The 17,020-nt window shown below is 51.3% G+C and overlaps 1 protein-coding gene across 1 annotated transcript in view; it reads left to right on the top strand.

Moving 5' to 3' along the window:
* LOC146869601 (butyrophilin subfamily 3 member A2-like) overlaps positions 1-17,020 on the top strand; it is a 721,276-nt gene that overhangs the window by 453,844 nt on the left and 250,412 nt on the right. The window lies entirely within an intron of this gene.

Below are 17,020 nucleotides of genomic sequence, written 5' to 3'. Positions count from 1 at the left end.
TGGGGGTGGCTGCAGAGGAATACCAGCAGTGGGCAGAGACATGGGGGTGTGTGCAGAGGAATACCAGCAGTGGGCAGAGACATGGGGGTGGCTGCATATTACTACCAGCAGTGGGCAGAGACATGGGGGTGGCTGCAGAGGAATACCAGCAGTGGGCAGAGATATGGGGGTGGGTGCATATCACTACCAGCAGTGGGCAGAGACATGTGAGGGGTGGGTGCAGAGGAATACCAGCAGTGGACAGAGACATGGGGGTGTGTGCAGAAGAATACCAGCAGTGGGCAGAGACATGGGGGTGTGTGCAGAGGAATACCAGCAGTGGGCAGAGACATGGGGGTGGCTGCATATTACTACCAGCAGTGGGCAGAGACATGGGGGTGGCTGCAGAGGAATACCAGCAGTGGGCAGAGATATGGGGGTGGGTGCATATCACTACCAGCAGTGGGCAGAGACATGTGAGGGGTGGGTGCAGAGGAATACCAGCAGTGGACAGAGACATGGGGGTGTGTGCAGAAGAATACCAGCAGTGGGCAGAGACATGGGGGGGGGCTGCATATTACTATCAGCAGTGGGCAGAGACATGGGGGGGGGTGTGCAGAGGAATACCAGCAGTGGGCAGAGACATGGGGGTGGGTGCATATCACCACCAGCAGTGGCCAGAGACATGTGAGGGGTGGCTGCAGAGGAATACCAGCAGTGGGCAGAGACATGGGTGGGTATACATCATTATCAGATGCCCATAACTCCATGGGTGTATGTGCGCATCCCTAAGTTTTGACTATGATGATAGTGCTGTAACAACACATCACTGACAGCAGGGTCACAATCCCAGGAAGATGGATGTCTTTCACACAATGCATGACACACCACATGTGGGTGTGAGGACAAATAACACATACATACCCACCCATGGTAGATGCAGCACAATACACACCCTGATATCAGGCCACAACACTGTATTGTCATGTAACTGCCCACAAAACTAAGAGAGCCAAAGGGAACACACACTGTCACACACATCCCAGGACTGATAGGAATGTACAGGTGCTGGGCCAGCCACCAAGATGTTGTCTCTCATGGAAGGAATAGGGTGGAATTCCCACAGATACAATGCCCACAATTGTCAGTCAGGTGCCCAAATACCCTGCAGAACAAGTACCATTTGTGTGCTAGGCCGGGATTACACACATGCATAGTGCTGAAAAGGGAGAATTTCACAATTAATGCATTTCAACATACTGAATACACAAGCACAGTGACTACCAAGGATGGCACAGACGATGCAGCCGGAGACATTGCTGAGCAGGCATGGGCATAGTTGAAGGGATCCGTCATCCAACAAAGGAAATGTAGACACAGGTCAGCACAACAATTGTGCAACTCTTTGCAGGGAAGATGTCAGGTGCCACAGAGGAAGGAACAATCCTTGGGACAATGTCTCCCATCCAAAGTAACACACACTAACAATGATTCTTAGCAGAGACATTGTAATGGCACGCAGATACCATGGTCCACCTCATGACCATCAGACTAAAACATTTCTCAGAAGCATAACACATCACCACAACCCCAATTCATGGAGCCTCAGCACCAAAATTAATTACCTGCAATGCAATAGTGTCCAAATGAAAATAAAATGATTTATTCAGCAGAAAAAACAAGTGGATTTAAATAAAACTATGTACAAATGCCATGTGGCAAGTCCATCACAGAAGTCCATGGGGGGAAAACATGGGAGACTTTCCCCCTAGCTTGCCTGCACACTGGAACCCTCAGGTTCGTCGACCATGGGGGGGCATCATGTGGGAAAGGCACAGGCACTGCAGGGGCAGGAGGGGGAAGGGTAGGTGTGGTGGGTGCAGGGGTGGACATATCCAACACCGGGGGGGTGGCAGCGCCAAAGGTGGTGGTCAGCTCTGCGCTGCACACCGCAGCCAGTGCGTCCAGGGGAGCCCCTGCACCAGGGGATTGCCCAGGGTCAAGGGAGGGTGTGGTGGGCGCGTGATGGGGCGCAGCGCTCATGGGGGAGGTCGTTGAGGTGGTGGTGGACTCAACTCCCCTGCCTGGGAACTTCCTCGCCTGCTTGTGTGGTGGTGGCTCAGCAGGGGCGATGTCCAGCCCAGCCAGAAACAGCTGCTGGGGTGACCATTTGGCAGGGGAGCCAAGGGGAGTTGTTGTGGAGGAATAGGGTTGTGAGGCCAGTGGACTCCGACTGTGGCTGCGTGTTTGGCTTTTAGTGCCCGACCCTGTGGGTGTGCCTACCTCCCCCTGAGTGTGCGTGCCAGGAGGTGTGCGCTTGCCCTTCATTGGTGGTGTGCTGCCCATTGGTGTGTGTGTGGGAATATCTGGGTGTGCTTGGGACAGGTATGGGAGAGGGAAGTGTTGATGGGTCTGGGGTAAGGGGGGATGGAGCGCTGCAGGAGACTCACTGCTGCCGTCAGTGAAGAGTCTATGGAACGCAGAATCCTGCGTTGGTCAGCCATTGTTGATGACATGCCCTCCATGAACGACACCATCTGTGTCAGCAGATTAGTGTGCCCATGGAGGACAGTCAGCACCGATGCCTGACCAACCTGCAACTGCCGCAGTAAGTCCACAGACTCTTCGCTGAGGGCAGCAGGGGTGACAGGGGCAGGGGGTGCGGTGCCTGGCCCGAAGGAGACATGTTGGTGCTCTGCACGGACAGAAGGGACCGGAGCTACTGGGAGGGCGGTAATGGGAATGGAGGAGGCGGGGACAGATGTTGGGCTGCTGCCAGCTGTTGGAGCAGCCTCCGCCTCCTCGATGAGGTCAGCCTCGGACCCGTCTGCGTCGTAGTTGGTGTCGCCACCAGACAGGTCCTCCGACTGACTCTCCTCGCCCTCCGTGCCACTGGCTCCAGCAGACTCGCCAGCACTGGTGGCACTGGTGCTGGGTCCCTCCTCCAGGTCCGTGCAGGTGTCTCCCTCGGTTTCCGTGGATGATGCTGTGGGCAAGGAGAAGGAACACAAACCATCAGTCACCTGTATACATCTGACACATGAGTACAAAAACAATAGGCCACACTGCATATCAGGTAATGCATCATGAGGAACAGCTACATTACTCCGCACATATCTAAGCCCTGTACTCCCCAGGTGGTAGACCCACTATGCCACTTGGACACAAGGAAAAAAAGGACATACCAGGCCAATTCTTTCATGACAAATGCACTGAGAAGCTAGTGTCTGTGAACAGGTGAGCACAGCAATACAATGAAGTCATGCCACCTCTTGGTTACCCTGAAAGAAACAGTAGTGGTGCACCCAAGCCCAAATGACACACCTCAATACTCAAGGTGTCCCCACACCTTGAGACCTGTAAGTACTGTGCAACACAAATTCAAAAACACTTTGATCCCTTGGGACTCACAAGACTTTACACAATCGACATGTTTAGAATGTTAGAATGTGCCATTTTGCGAACAGAACACACATGTGCCTGCATGAAAGATGCCTCCCAAGGAGGTGCACACAAAACCAGATTTACACAGTCATTGAAGGATCTTGCAGCTTTTGTAAAGAAGCCACTGTTAGAAATAAATGGTGTTGCTGAAAGTACATATACATGGGCCCACCAACAAAGGACGTACACAAAATCCATAACACTGTGGGAACATGAATATGTATAATCTGCAAAACCGTTTATTTAGAACAGTGGCTTCTCTAAAAATGTGCCAGCGTGTTACATGAAAGTGCCAAAGTGGATTGGTGTGCACCTCCGCTGGAGACATCTGTCATGCAGGCACATTATTGTGCATAACCACAAAACATCAAAGTCAAGCATTTTAAACATGAAGAGCTGTTGACGAGTGTTGGGATTGGCAAGGGACAATCATTCTTGACTAACTACTTGAATTATGTCAGTTGGCACATGGGCATACGTTACCTGATGACACAATTGGCTACACATAAGATACAATGCCTGTCATGTGGAGTGGCACACATGTCCAAACCCAGGACAATGCATAAGCTAATGGGCCTGCAATTGTGTTTTAAAAAAGCATAGCTGTACTGTGGAGACACCCTCATGGCAAGCCAGAATGTCCACACAGATGTCAGCACATAAAGACCAAACAGCCTTGCAGCTGAAACACACACAGGTGCCAAAAATGCATGAGCAGGAATCATGTCCTTAAACAAATGACACAGGCTGCAAAACACAAACAATAACCCCTGCACCAACATCACAGGGTCACTGCACGGTGATTCTCTGTCCAGACAATTCGCACACACAGGTCAGACCTGGCAAGGAGAAATCAGGGTAGTGCATGTAGACCTCTAACGAACAAACCCCCCATACCTGAGACAATGTTCTTGAGATAGATCAAGAAGTGACACCTCTTAACCAGGGATAACAAAAATGTGCAGCAACAATTCCCAAATGTACACAACATCACCTCCTGAGGCTGCCATTACAGTTTTTGTGACATACAACCATCAACAGATTGTTGTGAATAGCCACACAGGCACTTCCCAGTGTGAGTATGCACAAGACAAATGGTGTCTCCCTGTACAGATGACACATGTAGCACACATTGGATAAGTACAAATGAGGCCAGGGAACAATGCCACAGAGGAAGAACTATGCTGAACACACCGAGAATGGGCAAAGTGTTGGGTGACACACATGATTACGATGCCAGGGTGTCTCAGGGGACGGTATTAGCTGACTGTAACATGAGCAACCGCCATGGCACTATGCATATCTCCCACTCATGCACATCATGTCTGAGCCCACAACATTGGTCATGCATGCTCCAAGGGTGTTCAGTTTAAACCTCACACTCCTATGTTGAGACTCATCATCAGTGCCAACAAATAGGGAACCCCAACAGAGTGAACAGGTCATGGCACAGGCAAGGTACCAACAAATGTCACAGACCACCCTCCCACATGATGCAGAAAGCAATGTGCAATGGATTAACTGTCAGCCTAGATGACCATGTGCAAATCTGATTACACACAGACAGGGGACAAATGTCAAGGAGGGGAAGGGATGAATAAGAGCACCGGTTGACATTGGGGAACTGTGAATGCAATGCACATATTAACTACAGCAGTGTATCCAGGCTACAGAGCACTTCCAAAAGCTGGTGACACACAACAAACAGCCATGTACCTATCCCCTCCTTGCTGCAGTCTCTCCTATAACTGCCTATCCAGGTCAGGGAAGATCACCGCCAGGACACGCATCATGTGGGGGGTCAGGCGTCGGCGCCCGCCGTGGGGGCGAGGTGGTGAGAGCTTCAGCTGGACCCGGGCAATCCGCCGGATCCAGCACCGATTGTCCTGCCAGCGTTTTCTCACTTGGGCTAGGCGCTGACTGCGATCCCCCCGCCGATCTCACGGCCCTGACGATCCGCTTCCAGATCTGTCCCTTCTCGTAGGCAGTTACCTGTGAGGATGACAAAGTGATACAACATCACTACACCAGCTCCATGTCCCATAGACACACATTTTAACATCTTTGCTATGTTGAACAGGGAAGAGGATGCTGCCAAGGAATTGCTGTAATCTCAAATACACATTGTTCTATGTGGAAGCCCCAATGCACTACATGGCATTGAAAGTACACAGGTGGCAGAAGAGGTGCGACACACTCCATGATCATGGCACACACTGTGCTTCACATGCAACAGCAGGCTGATGGACAGCACCTCCAAGCAGTCACATGCCACAGTCCACTGATGCAACCCCAGCAGAGTACACAGACACGCCCAGGCACTGAGCAATCACCTGCCCTTCACAACAGCGGACACAACCCTCACTCTGCACATGTGCCACTTGCCTGTGGGGTGTCACAGGTGTCGTGCTAGCTCAGCAAGTCAGACACACAGCACAGCTTACTTCTCACATCAGATGGGTAGAGCTGTTGCCTCCTCCATGCAGCTGTGGTGCAACACTTCACATACACACTCACCCCCATGACAAGGAACATTCACACACATCAATGTCCAGGAGGCCGTACATATCACTTGGACACACTCCCCACAGGTCCACTCAAATCAGACACATGTGTGGGTACAGTCACCTGACACACCGGGGGGGACCACCCAATCACCTCAGGACTGTATTTTTCAAATCTACAAAGGAGTTGCCATGCTGAATGTGTCATGCACTATGCAGTGAATGTCACAGTAAGCACAATGCAAGGCAGCAGTGCACACAGGAACTACATCATGCTCTGCATGAGGGACATAAGCCTTCCCCCCCCCCGGGACCCACTCTAAACAACATTGCCTGTCTGTCCCTCTTGGACACAATGCCAGAAGTGACAGTCACAAAAAAGGTGCACAGTCAAAGGTAGTTGAGTCAGCACTCACCTGAACCCCTGGTCGCCCATACAGATGGGGGTACTGTGGGAGGAGGGCATCCAGCAATGCCTCATTCTCCTCAAGGGTGAATGTCTGGGCCCTCTCCACAGACCGCAACATGGTGCCAGAGGAATCCGAGACTGCAGCAATGTGGTCGACAGGAAAGTTGTGCAGGCAAGTGCCCTCTCAGGGGTGCTGGCTGCCTTATATCTGTCTTGCTCAGGGGCTTTCACTTACAGGAGTACATGGTGATTGGTCAGAATCATTAGCATCCTACGTTTACACCAATCCCTTTAAACCTACACCGATGACACGAATCTGCATTATTCAAATTTTGAGCATCATTGCAAGGCAACCACCACTTTGCAACATTGTAATTTTTGGCCAACTGACTCTTCCTGCCCACCTGATGGACACATTGCAACTGAAATCTCTGCATCCATGACAACCAGTATGCATTTTGGGCCTAATACTTGTACAATATGAAATTTGAAAATACACACACATGTACAGTGCGTTTCACGCGTACACGTACACGTACGGCACCTCTACAATAGTGATACAGGCCGTACACACGCTCTCCGAGCGCGTGTACCAGGTGTACTCCTATGCCAACACTACTCTAGTGGTACGGACCGTACACGCGCTAGGAGAGCGTGTGTATGGTCCGTACCAGGCATACTCCTACGCCAACACTACTCTAGTGGTATGGACCGTACACGCGCTCGGAGAGCGTGTGTACGGTCCGTACCAGGTGTTCTCCTACGCCAACATCACTATAGTGGTACGGACCGTACCCCCGCTCTGAGAGCGTGTGTACAGTCCGTACCAGGCGTACTCCTTCGCCAACACTACTCTAGTAGTACGGACCGTACACACGCTCTGAGAGCGTGTGTACAGTCTGTACCAGGCGTACTCCTATGCCAACACTACCCTAGTGGTACGGACCGTACACACGCTCTCAGAGCGTGTGTATGGTCCGTACCAGGCGTACGTCTACGCCAACACCACTATAGTGGTACGGACCGTACACACGCTCTCCGAGCGCGTGTACGGTGCGTTTCATATGTCTACACTGGTGATAGAGGCGCACACGCCAGGAATGGATGACGCAGACTCGCACAAGGCTGAACATCAACTCATTCTCCTAGCAGAATTACCTGTGCAGGTCCTAGGTGTGTCAGGCTGTGATGATGCACATGTCTTCTCATTTATGTTCACTATTGATGTGTGATGAGGTGTGTTCACATGTCATGTGTCATGTGGCACTATGTGGCACACTTCCCCTTCTCACTTAGCACATGTGTGCCTGTAGTACAAACGTGTGAAGCACAGCCTCACTGGTATGGCACGGTCACCACCACCCTCAGCTGTCCCATGATACCAGGGACAGGGACACTCTATCAACTGACATGTCACGACCAGCGTGCCCCTATGTGACTATGTCCTGTGTGTGTCCTGTGTTCCCATGAGCTTGCTGTTAGTGTTCCGTCAACTACATCTGCAGTTACTGCATCTGAAATGTGTCTGTGTGGAGATGGGCCTGGCACACATCTACACACACCATGCCCCATGTGTACTTCCACGGAGGCAGGCTCTGTGTGCATCGGACATCATATTTTCACCGGAAGACATATCGCCGTCGTCGCAATGTCTGTGTATTCTGTTTACACGTGTACCCCTTCATCGCAATGTGTTTGAGCTGTACATTTGACATTCCATGTGTCCAGGGCGTCTCGCTTGCCATCAGCTGTCTTTATGAGATGCCCTGCTTTAAATGCAGCTCGTCGGATGTATGTCACTCCTGTGATGTTACTGGCTGTTCACTCCGACTGGCCCCCAGCTAGTTTCATGGCATGTCAGGTACACATGACAATCAACAGGTGTATCTGGCATTTCGTCGGAGTCTCACCAAGCTGGCATATGTGTCCTGGAAGTATTGCACAGACCAGATTCCGTATTTATATTATGTCTAGTGGCAGTTTAGCATGTGCTCTGTTCATTGACATTGATGTTTGTAGACTCTCAAAGTTCGTTATTCAATGCAATTTTCTTCAGGGCACCGCCTGTCTCCCGAACAATGCCAGACGTGGCTACCATGAGGGAACGTGACTGCATCCGGCGGTACAGATTCACTCAACAGTTGATTGAGGATTTGACAGACAAGCTGGCACCACACCTCCAACCGCAACACAGGTATCCTACTGCGCTGACCCCCAAGATGAAGGTGATGGCATCCTTACATTTTTTTGCCACAGGTACGTTTCAATTTACCATAGCTGATGTTGGGGGGGTGTCCCAAACAATGTTCACCCGTGTCCTGCGTGATGTTTTGGCAGCCATGTTGGCGCACCTTAATGAATTCATCAAATTTCCTACTCCTGGGGAGTTGAGAGATGTCAAAGGTGAATTCTATGCCCTGGGAGGGATGCCCCATGTCATTGGGTCCATTGATGGCACACATGTGGCTTTGGTACCACCACAGGCACAGGAAATAGCCTATCGCAACCGTAAACATTACCACTCCATAAATGCCCTTGTGGTGTGTCTTGCTAGCATGCTGATTTCCCATGTCTGTGCACGTTTTCCAGGGTCAGCACACGATGCCTACATCATGAGGCGTAGCAGGGTGCCACAAATGATGCTGCGGCTGCACAACGAACGAGCATGTCTTGTTGGTGGGTATACTCTGTTTGGCCTGTGTGTTGCAATATCTTTGCCTCTTACGGCATCTCCTGATTATTTACATGATTTTTCCATGTAGGGGACTCTGGATATCCCAACATGCCATGGCTGATGACACCTCTCCGCAACCAAGATCAGCTGCAGATCACCGTTACAACAATGCACACGGGCAGACCAGGCGAGTGATTGAGAGGACGTTTTGCCTCCTGAAGAGCCGATTCCGGTGCCTTCACAAAACCGGTGGCTCCCTCCCATATGCACCGGAGAAGGTCTGCAAAATCTTCATCGTGTGCTGCATGCTGCACAACATGGCAGTGGAGAAGGCAGTGCCACTCATCCTGGATCCGGATGAGCAGGAACATCCACCCGTGGAGGATGAAGAGTTTGGGCATGAGGCAATTGAAGAGGAGGAGGAGGAGGAGGATATCCGGAGTCAGCTCATACGCAACTTCTTCTCATAATGGTGAGTCACTGGGTCTGAGTGTGCACGCTTGTAGCCTTGGGTGGCATGTGTTGCAATGTTTGTGTCCAGTTGAGTTATGGTAAAGTGACTTAGATGTGTGTTTTGATGAGTCACTCGAGTGATGATGTAATGCCACACCATTTTGCTGAGAGACTTTCTTAGCAATTTGCATGGGTAAAACATTGTTCATGTTCAGTGACTGACCATGTGTGCAGAGGAAATTCTTTGTGCTGACTTCTTGTGTGTCTGTCATTCCCAGGTTGTTGCACCTGTTGTCTGCTCGTGTCATCGTTGTCCTCCTACTATCCCTCATGAGTATTGCAACGTGTGCTGAATCAGCGTTTCATGCACGGACATGTGGAAATGTCAGTTTGGGTAAGGTTTGCAGCAAGGCTTTTTGGTGGTGGTACGGGTTGGGAATGTGTGGGGACTGCTTCTGTGCATGTTGTGTTACCATGCATACAAGTGTACTCACCATGGGGCACTTTACATGTATCATCACTCCCATGAATTGATAGTCACCCTTCGTGACAGTCACCTGTATACATTTTTGGTTTCTGATTATTATTTAAATTATTATTTAAAATCTTATATAGCGCGCAGCTACCCTTGGGCATCCCGGCGCTTCAAGACAAACATCCGATGAGAGGTGAAGGACAGCGTTGACACATTATCCAGGAAACAAAAAGGTTTTAAGACCTTTGCGAAAGCGCAGTGTACAGGGCTCAGCGCGTAGTTTAAGCGGAAGCGAGTTCCAAAGCTTTGCCGTATTAAATGAAAATCTTCTTCCACCTGCTCGGGCCTTTTTTACTCTAGGAACCAGCAAGAGGTGTTGCCTCTCTGAACGCAGCGTTCTGCTTGCTTTGTATGCCGTAACTAGGTTTTTTAGGATGAGGGGGCCTTTCCCCGAGAGGATTTTATGAGCAGTACAAAGTGCCTTAAAAGTCACTCTTTCCCGCACAGGGAGCCAGTGCAATGCCTTTAGTGCCGGCTTCGCAGATTGCGCCCTCGGGATGTCCATGAGCAGCCTTGCCGCCGCGTTTTGGACCTGTTGAAGGATCTTAAAAGTGGATTCAGGGGCGCCCAAGAAAATAGCATTGCTATAATCAAGTCTAGATGTTATAAGACCCTGAATCAACAGCTTCCTCGATGTTAACGGAAGAAGAGGAAAGATTTTCCGAGCCGACCTAAGTAAGGCATAACACACTCCTGCTGTTTTCTTGGCTTGAGTGCGAAGTGACAGGTCCGGTTCTAACCAGACTCCAAGGCTCTTAATTGCTTCCTTGGGGGCAGGAGGCTCACCCATACAACTAGGCCAGCTGAGTGGGGGAAGGAGGGTAGCTTTACTCCCCAGCAGCAGTAATTCCGTCTTTGAGCCATTTAGCTTGAGGGAGGACTCTCCCATTAAGGCATCAGTGTGGGTAACACTTCCCTCTGAAACATACGTGATGCTACGGGTGGACATAGTGTGGGACATCCCCATTACAGGCTCAATGGTGAATTGCAGCCGCTCTGTGTGCAGCAGGAGCTGTTTGGCTCATCCCCTTAACTTGTGTGCCAGTTCATTTAGATTTAGAACATCCGTGTTGTGAAGGGGGTGTCCAGCGTATGTCCCACATGTTAAGTCAAATGACATGTGAGTCTGTTTATATGGATGCATTTCCCTTGGGGCTGAGTTTGTGTAATAAAGGTGTTCCTCAGCCTCCAAAGTGCCTCATCTCTGCCACTGCACGTCTCTTGCCACTTTGCAGGCGTCATCTATGGCATAGTTGTCACAGATTGTGCATATGAGTGTATGTGTACTTCGGCAACATGCATGCAGTTCTTCATGGCTACTAATCTCTATTGTGCATGAAGTCCATGGTTGTGTATGTATTTGTGCAGGTTGCTCCCCCCAACGGGCTGTCACCGCATGCTGAGGATGTGTCTCCTGTGCGCTGCTCGTCCTTCTGTTCACAGATCCTGTGTCAGTCATCTTTGATGATTGTTCACCCATATTCTATGAGTGAGCCATGAGTTACCTGACAGTCCTTCATTTACGTATGCCTGTTGTAGTTGTCCTTTATGACCTCCTTGGCTTTGTGTGATAGTTTTGGCCTATTTTCCTGAGCCTGCCGCCTGCTGCTGCGGCCCCTGCGGCAGGGGCCCACCAAATTCCATGTTTCTGAAAGCCACACGCCTCCAAGATGCTCCTCCCTTCCTCCCTCCACACATTCATCATGCTGTCATTAGCTTGTCTGTGCCACTGTTGCGGCCACGCCGTGCCAAATGCATGACCGTCAGCGCCTGCAACGTGCACAGTGCACGACCCTCATGTCCTTGCATGACCCACATCACACAACAGACTCATGTAGCAGCCACCCTCCAAGCAATGTACACACAAAATTCTGCAGCATGCTCTCAGGCATCCCCTAAGCACCCACACAAACACTTTGCATGCAGGGTGTGCAACTCCAACTGCCTACGCAACGATGCCCCGCCTTCAGGCCCTGTCACTCCAACCAGGTCATGTCCCTCCGACTCCACAGCGTCTCCGTCCAACAGCACGCCATTTGAGTCTGTTACCTCCTCAACACAACAGGGCCACACTTCACCTTCATCGCAGTGAGCTTGATAAATGCAACCAAAGAACACATCTTCTTCATTGCCATCTCAGACGGATACAAGATCACCTGCAGGGACGTCCCCAAGAATCCCATAAGATGAATTTCAATTTATTCACAAGTCCACCCTCAAAGTTAGAAATCCGGGTTGGCACAAACCCCCTGGCAACCCTCAGGGTAACACACCTCCACAGATCTCCGGGCCGACATCCCCAATTCCGCCAAGCCATCAACACGTCCATGTTCATGCACGCCCTCACCTCCACAGGCTACATGTGGATGGGGGCCAGTAAGTTCTGGCTGGAGGAGAAGCACACCACCATCCATCATTGGTCCATCAACATTTGCATCCATGTCTCGGACAGGCAACACACTGCCCCACACCCCACTACCGATCCCCCAAAGATGCTTGATGTAAGTCACCACAGACAAGCTGTGTGGGACAGTGGAACCAACACCAACACCACCACCACACCCTGCAACCTCACACACTAGATCAGCAACTGATCCACCAATCTAGCCACATTGACGGACTTTCCTGTGACGCACAACAACAGTTAATCCACGTGGGACAAGGCAGACCTACTGGACTCATACAGGTTTGGCCGGACTCTTGTGCCAAGTTAGCGACACAATGAACCATTGTTTGCCTTACAAGCCTGTAAAACAGCACAAACAGACATCACCATATCATCTTCAAAGACAATTTGAGATCCTTCTGATAGGGCCGAGGCACCAAAACACAGGACATCAAGGAGCTCATCGGCATTGTGAGTGCACTGACATTAGCTCCCAATCCACAAGACAGCCCACCCTTGCAAGGCAGAGGCAATCCCTTGCAACTTTCTAGCACTGCAGGCTCATGGACATACACGCAAGCCTTGGCACACAGAGGCAGACAGCACTATTATCCGCGTGAACCAACCCCCTCAGGTTCTGGACTTCCATCTGCAGGAAATACAACACCCGGCTCATGTGCAACATCCACTGGGGATCTCCATCAGGCCCCTTCCCACACAACATCTGTTACACATCATTCCCCATCCTTGTAGCCCCCGTCCAGCACGTCATGTATGTATCCTTTGAGTTAGGCACATTCCATGGTAGATGGAGGCATGCAGTGACCCAGGCCCTTCTTAGACAATGAACGGCAGGCACGCAGGATCTCAAGAACCATCACGTGCTTCCCTAACCAGGAAATGTCATCAAGAAGACAGGCAACGAGCAACTGACAAACTGAGGCAAACGCTAAGAGCTCCAGGCAACCTGCACAAGAACATCTTCCACAGTAATCACACCACTGCAACCGTCAGCATGGCCGCCACCACCACTACCAAGTTTACACCGCTCAAAATGGTGAGGCCACCCCCTTGAACTCTGAACAGCATTATACACAATGTGCTACCACACTGTCAGCTCACACATCTCCAACACTGGTATCCAGAGTCTGGACCATAATGAAATCAAGTATTAGCTCACAAGCAAGTCCCGGGGAGTGTGCCTGGAGCCTTAGGCATGTAGTACACTGTGGTCATCTGGACCATGCCCCAGGGGTCATCTCCCCAGCGTGTCAATCTTCAATGTGTCCATGACCCCCCTCTCCTCCATCACATGCGCACACGACCTCATCATCATCTCGTATGCCATTGACAGGCAGCTGCTCCTCACACTCACAAAAGACCATGCCATTTCCAGTTCCTAACTTAAAGGAGCCATGAGGTGTGTTACCAAATGGCTAAACATCAGCCACCTGAGGATGGACTTGGCCATGAACTGGGTATTCATCTGAGGATTGTCCCCTTACAGCTGTGTCAACTCCTTGTGTACCAATGACCGGGGCACTGCACCAGCACCCAGTGGCAACGCACACAAGTTAGTGTTCATCATGGACTGGTTGCTCACAATTGCCATGCAAATAAACCGCATCTGTACCTCATGCTGCAACACCCTCCGCATGATGCACATGATCCAAAGATAGATCCACTCCAAGACAAGACAGACCGTCACCAAGGTCCCCAACACCAGCCGGGTCAACTACAGCACCACCCTCTACGGAGCAAGAACAGCGAAAATCCTGGCTAACTTGTCCACATCCCAGGTGCATCTGCACAGCTCATCTTCAACATCGCGCGCCCCAAACACATCACCGTCCACCTGAGATAGCTGCAATGGCTCAATATCTGCTGCAGGATGACCTTCAGACCCCTCACCCACACTCAGGAGGCATTCCCCAACCCAAGACCCCAAACCAACCTTGGCCGTATGTCATCCAAGACCCCATTGTCCAACTCCCTGCATCCAACCTTGCCCTGTCCACCATTCTTCACATCCACAGGACTACAACATGCAGGAGATAGTTCTTCCACCTGGCCAAACATACGTGGGACTCCCTCCCCGGGCCCCTCCACATGAGCCATGACCTCTACTCCTTCATGATACTCTTCCAAATCGGTCTGTCCGCACAGTATTGCAAGCCCCCCCTCAGCAGCTTGAGGCCATCACGGTTGAGTATTGTGCTCCATGTCTTTATTGGATGATACATTGTGACCCATGTGTGTCCTGTACCAGACTACGATCCCAGGGTATGGATGGCTGGCGTTAGTTCAACACCCAGGTCTAGCTTAACATTTCCCCACACGTATGTTGTGGACTCATGAAAAATGACTGCAACATCAAATTCAAAATAATGTGTTTTATTTTGGATCGGGGGTGTGATTTGTGCAAAGAAATAGGTGCTGTACAGGGATCCTAGAATCCAAAGTTCACAGGGGGAGATGGTATCCTTGCCATTTGAAGTCATCATAGTCCAGACCACAGTCTTCGGCATCATTGGTCAGACTGTGACCAGCAAGTCCATGTGGCAGAGAATGTCAGGGAATGAGGTGAATGCTGTTGTACATGAAGGCCAGGTGCCATGCCAGGTGACTTGGGAGATGTGGATGGCCCGCTGCCTCTCACGGTCTTTTCCGTGGACGACCCACCTTCCTCGGGGGACCCTCAGATGCAGGCCTTGACGATGCTTGGGACGCTCCGTCGGACGAATCCTCCTCCTCCTCCCTCCCTGTGGCTGGTGTTGGTCTTCGCCTGGTGGCACAAGGAGGGTTGCCCATGTTGTCAGCGATCCGACGGAGTGAATGGCTTATGTTCGTTTGCACCGCCAGGAGCTCAGCCAGTCTTGCCTCCATCCGTCCTTGGTGTTCTTGTTGACTGGCGTGTTGCTCGGCCTGCTGGTTTTTGATCTCTGTGAGGGTCTCCACTACCTGGCTGAGGACCCTGGTGTCACGCCGGTATGCGTCGATGATGTTGCGTACGTGTGACATACCGGTCCCTTCAGCTGGCTGGTCAGGTTCTCGCCTCCGCCTGCCTTCACTGCCACCACCCCTGCCCACACAAGCCTGGCCTGCCGTTGTGGGCACATCGGGTCTCCGGGACCCCTGAGGGATGGCAGTTGCGGGGTTGTCTGCCTCCTCCTGGGTGCCCAGCAAATTTGGTCCCTCCAGGACAGACTGGCTCAGTTGTTCAGTGCGGGCAGGGCTCCTGGGTGTCTCCTGGGATGTGGCAGGAATGGGGGTGGTGGTTGGCACAGATGTTCCTGAAGCAGGTGCTGCAGGGGGTCGAACACCAGAGGGTCCAGGTGGATTGGGGTCATCCGTGGAGTGTTGAGAGGCGTCGCTGCCGGTGGGATCCGGTTCCTCCCGAGCCTGGGACTGTGATTCTTCCCCCCCATTGTTGGGGGGAGATCCATCAGGGTGCCCTGTGTGTGAGAGAAAGACAATGTTAATGCTGTATCATGCGACATCCAAGCTGTGTGGGACAGTGGAACCAACACCACCACCACACCCTGCAACCTCACACACTAGATCAGCAACTGATCCACCAATCTAGCCACATTGACGGACTTTCCTGTGACGCACAACAACAGTTAATCCACGTGGGACAAGGCAGACCTACTGGACTCATACAGGTTTGGCCGGACTCTTGTGCCAAGTTAGCGACACAATGAACCATTGTTTGCCTTACAAGCCTGTAAAACAGCACAAACAGACATCACCATATCATCTTCAAAGACAATTTGAGATCCTTCTGATAGGGCCGAGGCACCAAAACACAGGAAATCAAGGAGCTCATCGGCATTGTGAGTGCACTGACATTAGCTCCCAATCCACAAGACAGCCCACCCTTGCAAGGCAGAGGCAATCCCTTGCAACTTTCTAGCACTGCAGGCTCATGGACATACACGCAAGCCTTGGCACACAGAGGCAGACAGCACTATTATCCGCGTGAACCAACCCCCTCAGGTTCTGGACTTCCATCTGCAGGAAATACAACACCCGGCTCATGTGCAACATCCACTGGGGATCTCCATCAGGCCCCTTCCCACACAACATCTGTTACACATCATTCCCCATCCTTGTAGCCCCCGTCCAGCACGTCATGTATGTATCCTTTGAGTTAGGCACATTCCATGGTAGATGGAGGCATGCAGTGACCCAGGCCCTTCTTAGACAATGAACGGCAGGCACGCAGGATCTCAAGAACCATCACGTGCTTCCCTAACCAGGAAATGTCATCAAGAAGACAGGCAACGAGCAACTAACAAACTGAGGCAAACGCTAAGAGCTCCAGGCAACCTGCACAAGAACATCTTCCACAGTAATCACACCACTGCAACCGTCAGCATGGCCGCCACCACCACTACCAAGTTTACACCGCTCAACAATGGTGAGGCCACCCCCTTGAACTCTGAACAGCATTATACACAATGTGCTACCACACTGTCAGCTCACACATCTCCAACACTGGTATCCAGAGTCTGGACCATAATGAAATCAAGTATTAGCTCACAAGCAAGTCCCGGGGAGTGTGCCTGGAGCCTTAGGCATGTAGTACACTGTGGTCATCTGGACCATGCCCCAGGGGTCATCTCCCCAGCGT

The sequence above is a fragment of the Triturus cristatus genome, chromosome 1_1 (genome assembly GCF_964204655.1).
Source record: "Triturus cristatus chromosome 1_1, aTriCri1.1, whole genome shotgun sequence".
Classification (NCBI taxonomy): domain Eukaryota; kingdom Metazoa; phylum Chordata; class Amphibia; order Caudata; family Salamandridae; genus Triturus; species Triturus cristatus.
The sequence above is the reverse complement of the archived record's forward strand: the minus strand, read 5'-3'. Positions and strand labels throughout refer to the sequence as shown.